Below are 6051 nucleotides of genomic sequence, written 5' to 3'. Positions count from 1 at the left end.
CACCATTTATGGACGGTACCAGCCTGTTCACACTGGTGATGCTTTAACACTGGTTCATGCCTCAGTTGGCACTTAAAGTTCTCAGTGCCTCCAGCCCCCTCAGAGCACTGCCTGCAAATTCCCTGAAAGGAGAAACAAAGACATCCTGAGTGAATGAATATCCTGAGTATGGGGAGTTCAAACTCCTCCTTACTGCCTCTGGGATGCCCTGAGCCCACCTCAGGATAAAGACCCCATCTTCACTCTCACACTGTTTTTAATTCCCCAAGCAGCCAGCACAGGACCTGGCAAAGACAAGAGGGAGCTGTCCCCAAGGAAGACTTGAGTACAGCAGAAATGGGTTGCTGCTATTTTCGTCAAGGGACAAACAGATGGAAAGCATTTTTGGTGTCTGCCAAGTGAGGTCAGTTTGAATCGATGGCCAACAGGTGAAAATTCAGAGTGCTGCTTGTGGCTCCCAGGGTGAGCCTGTCCCCTCTCGACTGCAGCCAGCCATGGTGCTCAGTGCTTTTCACTGAGATTTATCCAACGGTGACAAGGTATCTCTTTTTCAAGTAACTGAAAATATGAAGAATGGGGATGAAGGCATGGAAAGATTCCAAATTAGTACTGTCATACTTGTTAAGTAATAGCTTGAATAATTTTGCAAGGCTTCTTTTGAGAAGGAACTTGGGGGGGAAAAAAACCTGCTAGTTCTGCAAGGGATCATTTTAATTACAGGCTGGGCACTTCGCATTGGCAAAAACTGCTTCATGATTGCAAAAAAAGAGAAAAAAAAGACAGCACTATAAGGGATTCTTTTAGATGCCTTTCCCTTTTTAAGTTTTCTGATGCTTTAGAAAGAACAGCGCTGCTCGCTCTGACCACCAGATGGCTGTGGTCCCTCGCACACCCAGCCCGGGCTTCCCGATTGCAGAGGACAGCCCCTGCCTTGGCAGTGACCTGCTTAGAAGGCTCTGCCACCTCCGGGGACAGAAACAAAACAGAGTTTTCTTTCCGTAGTCTAGTATTATGCTGCAACCATCAGCCTTGTGCAGCTCCGCACAGCGACCACTCCAAAACATGCATTCATCCACACGTTGTGACTGTACAGAGGATGGGAAGGGTTGCTTGTGCTCTGCCTAGGCATCCATTAATAACCACACTGGGAACAGGATCCTGACCTGGACAGATATTTTGCATGACCCAGAACAGCTGTTGCTATGCCAGATGAAGAAAGACATAACTTCCTTGTACTGGGTCAGACCTGCTTGACATCTCTAAAAACTAAATATACACTAAAAGTTAATGAGAATTTCCATGATGTTTGGGTAGCGTGATACTGAGCATGCCAGCACCACATTCATACAGGCAAAAAATTACATGTTTATCTTTTACCAACTACTAACTTCCAAATAGTACATGATTTTTTTTTAAAGGGTGGTAACAAAAATATGTCCTGATTTCCCACAGCATTGTCTCACAAAGTCAGCACAGAACGGTCCCAAGCCAGTACACTGGGAGGGCTGTTCTCCATTCCACAGGACTTTCATGTTGCTTTGCCGTATCAAAACTTCCTCAAACTTTATTTTGAATAACAAAATTCTCTCTGCCTTCACAAAATGAGAATAAAGCCACTTCCCCTTTCCTTTAGATTACTGTTGGTGCTGCTAAGGGTGGATGTAGATGATATAAAAAAATTAGAGGAAAAGTAGGTGCTCCAGTGCTCAGGAGCAAGGGAATAGACATGGCCATAGACAGGATCAATCCCCATGAGTACAGGTTTGCTGCAGTGCTGTCTCCAGCAGTCTTCCTGAAAGGCTGGACATTGGCCCTTGCCAGGCGGTCTTGGATGGGGGGTGCAGGGGTTGCTACACTGTGCAACAGAGAGGCTGGGGGCTCAGCCCTGCCAAGGAGACTCCTGAGGGCTCTGCAGCAGGGATTTTGCTGGGGGGATCAGGAATTCCCTCTCAGCACAGAAAATCTGCTTGTGCCTGTATCCAGGTGCTTATTTTCCTGGCCAATCTCAGCAGAAAAGTGTGGATCAGGCACAAAGCAAATTTGACAGCAGGGTGAGGCAAGGACACGGTTTCCTGCGGCTTTAGGGGAGTCTCTTTCACCAGCACAGAGTGGTAGGAAAATCTGTGTTTAGAAAGGTTGCTGTTAGGCACTTCACTGGTATTTTTAGCTGCTTGACCAAAAAAAAAAAAAAAAAAAAAAAAAAAAAGAGCTTAAATGCCAGATCAGTCTCAGTGAGAGAGAGGTGCCAATTTCTCTGAGCTCTTTAGCAGTCTTAGTCCAAAAAGGGAAAAAAAAAAAAAAAAAAAAACCAAACAAAAAGAAAATTTAAAAAGCCAAGGTGTGAGTGATCTGCCAGCAGTGCCCCGTTGCCCCTGGACAGGGACATGTTTTGTGCTGGCATGCACACCATGAACCACCAGCTCCAGCTGGCCAGTCAGGGGGTAGCTCACCCCCCACCAGGCACCTTCAGTCTCACCTCTTGCCGAACACCTTCGGTCCCTCACGGCCTCTGCCAGACCACAAGTCACTTTGTTAATGATTATTTAGCTGAAAAGCTGCTGCCACTGCCCCGAGGTCCTGCTGTGCCCAGCACTGCTCAGGGAAAGGGCTGAGCCCAAAGCTCTGATTCTTCGGTGCCTGGGATGCTAGGGAATGCATCCCCCCAGAAAAGGGGGTGTTCTGGCTCTTTTGCTCTACCAGTTGCAGTCTATAAGCTCCATAGTGCACAGGGCTCTGCAATGCTGAGCGCACTCTGCCCTAAACTAAGGTCTTTGAAGTAATATTTGCCCTTTCTAACCCCTCTTTGGCTTATTTCTCCTTGTCAGCATGTATCTGTCACCCTCTCAAGACAGACAGCAGCTCGGTGGGGTAAATACCTGCCTGCCTGTCCCGGAGCGATCACTGGTAATGAGTGAAGGAGGGAGCACAGACTATGCCATAGACATGTGTGTCTTGAATAAGTCACTTAAATTTGGCACATCCTGAATGCCACTCTCTAAAATGGATTCATTTTCATACGTTGTTCCGTGTTTGCTGTTTTCCACCAGCACAGGGGAAAGCAGGGTGCCCATCCAGCACCCCAGTGTCCCTATGCCTTGATTCCCCCCTATGGAGTAGAGACTGTCCCGGTCCCACAGCAGATGGACAAAGCAATCCTCCGTGTCCTCAGGTCAGAGAGGGGTGCAGCTTTCCCAGCTCGGAACACCAGCTTTTCCAACCCTTCCTGCCTCACCCGCTGCGGCTCTGGGAAGGACAGCTGAAAGGGGAACATTTTGTGGCCGCGAGTGATGCCGCACGTTCGCCAAGGCGTGAGCCCCAAAACCCGCAGCCGCCTCCCGCTAGTGCTGAGTCACGCTTTTCCCAGCGTGGGCGTCCTGCTGAGTCAGGGTCAGGCGGGGCCGCCGCGATTGCTGAGCACGGGCTGAGCGAGGGGCTCTGTGCTGAGTCACGGCGGAGCGCGCTCCACGTGAGGCTGTTTATGGCAGGGCGGTCCCTCCGCAGCGCTGAGATTGCAGCTGCTGCTCCTGGCCCCGGTCCCAACGCTCCGGACAACTGGAGAAATCTCCAGAAACAGCCCCTTCCTGCGGCCCAGCATTTCTCCTGTACCCTGGACAGGGAACCGCGCAGAGGTGATTTGGAAACCTTGTGGGGAAGGGGGGGACTTGGGTCTCACTTTCTGTGCAAAACTTGGCTTCCCGTTCCTCCTTCTCATGAGAAAAAGGTGTGAGCAGCGTGGTACAAGGTCCTCTTTGTTGCAGATGTCTGATTTTTCAAATCCAAAGTTTCACAGTTCTGTCTCGCAGTCAGGGCACACTTTGTTTTCCACGGTTGTGGCACTGAAACAAAGGAGGCAGCAGCACTGACTGAAACATTTGCACAAATGGGATTTTTATTTACTAACTCTGCCCCATTTCCTTCCACACCTCCTTTTGGTTGCCAAAGGAGCTCCTAGCTGGACACAGGATTGATTCCCATGACCACCAAGACTCTAGGAAGCATGGTGGGCCCTATGCACCCTCTCCCAAAACTTCAGCCCAGTGTACCCATAACCTATTGTGTGCTTAAGGTCACTGCCTGCCTCTGGTCAGGCACATGCGTTGCAGGGCACTTGCTCTGCTCTCCCTCCTTCTCCCTGTTCTGTTTCCAGACAGCCCGGGCTCTCTCCTTGCTCATAGCTATGTGCTGGAAACACCAATGTGCTGCAGCACACACATACCCATACATCTATGAATATATTTATTGTAATCTTCATTTCCTATTTTTGTCATGCTGCTTCATTTATCCTGGGAAATTTGCCTGTGCCTCCATCTCCCACCACACTGTTTTCCAAGGTTCCTGTGTGGGGGGTTGCCTAGCACAGCCATGCCTGTCTATACAACCCTCCAGAGGTACCAGCAGTGCCAGCCCCATGGACAGCTGTAGCTCCTGAGCTCTCCATAGGGATTTCCAGTGCACTGGACTCTCGGCCTCCTTTTTCTCCATCTTTATTTTTGATCTAGACTGAGATTTTTAGATGCTGAGAGAGCAGTGAGCACAGTCAGGTCAGCCAAGGCAGGGCTGGGAGAGGTAATCTCCCTTTGGTAAACACAAATTAACACACAGTATATCCCTGTACACTCCAGCACAGACTCCTTTCTCCAGCAAGTCATTTTAAGCAGTTACTGTAACTCCTTTTCCCCGTACCATTACACAGCAAATCCTGGTCACCGAGTGATGATGCAGCTGCCTGTTTGCAGTCAGCTTTCCGAATGCAAACCAGGCAGCTGCGTTTTGCTGTGTCACGGTTTGAGAGAGCCCATTAGCCCCTCTGAGCTGGCTGAGGCCGGTTTTCCCCACGGAAGCCAAGCTGAGCTGCTGGGAGCTGCCTGCCAGAGCCCAGCGTGGAACAGCGCTACCCACAAGGGCCTCAGGAGAGCTGACTTTGCATCCCGTGACTGCCTGTGTAGCTAGACATTTCTGGCCATAAATCTACTGGCAAAATAGGCTGTTAATGTACAAAGAGGAGAAAATTCCCCACTTCCCTGTTCCACATGGAAACATTGACCCCTCAATAACTTTCTGTTGTTTTGAACCATTTATCTCCCATCTCGTGACTAAGCATTTTCTCAAGGGCTGGGATGTGCCGACAGGCTTTTAAGCCCAGCACGAACTTTTACAAATATAATGCCTGAGGCTACTTTCTTCATCTTTGCTAGAAATCCCCTGGGCAGTTTTGCTGGTGTCCTCACAGTGAGTAGCTCTGGCACCAGCCAGCCACAGCTCACTGGAAGGGCAGGAGACAGCAGGGCTTCTGGCAGGCACAGTAGAGACCACAGCTCTGAGACTTCAGTGATACTCAAGCAGAATTTCCTAGTGACCTGGATGTGGGCTGGCCTCTGATTTCCCATGGCCCACTATGCTCTGGGAGCCAGTTTGCTCCTTCCACTAAAAGCACTCACCTCCCTCCCCGTTCATTGCTCTCAAGTGGTGACTTCCAAAGTTCTCTTTGAGGTGGAGATGGTTCCTCACAAATCCCTGCTGGCATGTTGGCTCGCTCAGTGGCACTGACCTCCCTCCCATAGCAACAGCACAGCAGAAGCAATTCCAGCCCTTGCTGCAGAACACTGGAGGGGCCAGAAATGCTCCAGGCCAGTAACTGCAAAGATGATGAAACCCCACTTTCAGTTCTCCTTCCATCTTGCTGCAGGGCATTTGGGTCTTTCCAGAGAGCTAGGCTGAGTCTCACACCTGCTCCATCCCAAGAAACCCAAATCAGAGAGAGATCAGACAGCATAAATCACTTATGGGGCATGGCTTGCTTGTCTGCACCTTTGCAAATCTCCTGGCAGAGGTGAGTTGCCTGTCTCTTGTGGCCTGCCCAGAGGAAGGTAAAGCCCCAGGAGCCAGAAGAGGTACTGCTCCATATTCTGGGACAGTATGGCTACAAGCCAGAAAACCTACCTGGAATGGTAGCAACATGACTAGAGACCCTCTCTTTCTTCCCCCAAGGAAAGAAAGGCTTGAGGATTGGATTTTTTTCAGGTTATTTCACAAAATGAATAATATACTCTC

This window comes from Vidua chalybeata, chromosome 5 (assembly GCF_026979565.1).
Source record: "Vidua chalybeata isolate OUT-0048 chromosome 5, bVidCha1 merged haplotype, whole genome shotgun sequence".
Lineage (NCBI taxonomy): Eukaryota > Metazoa > Chordata > Aves > Passeriformes > Viduidae > Vidua > Vidua chalybeata.
This window is presented reverse-complemented; position numbering follows the sequence as displayed.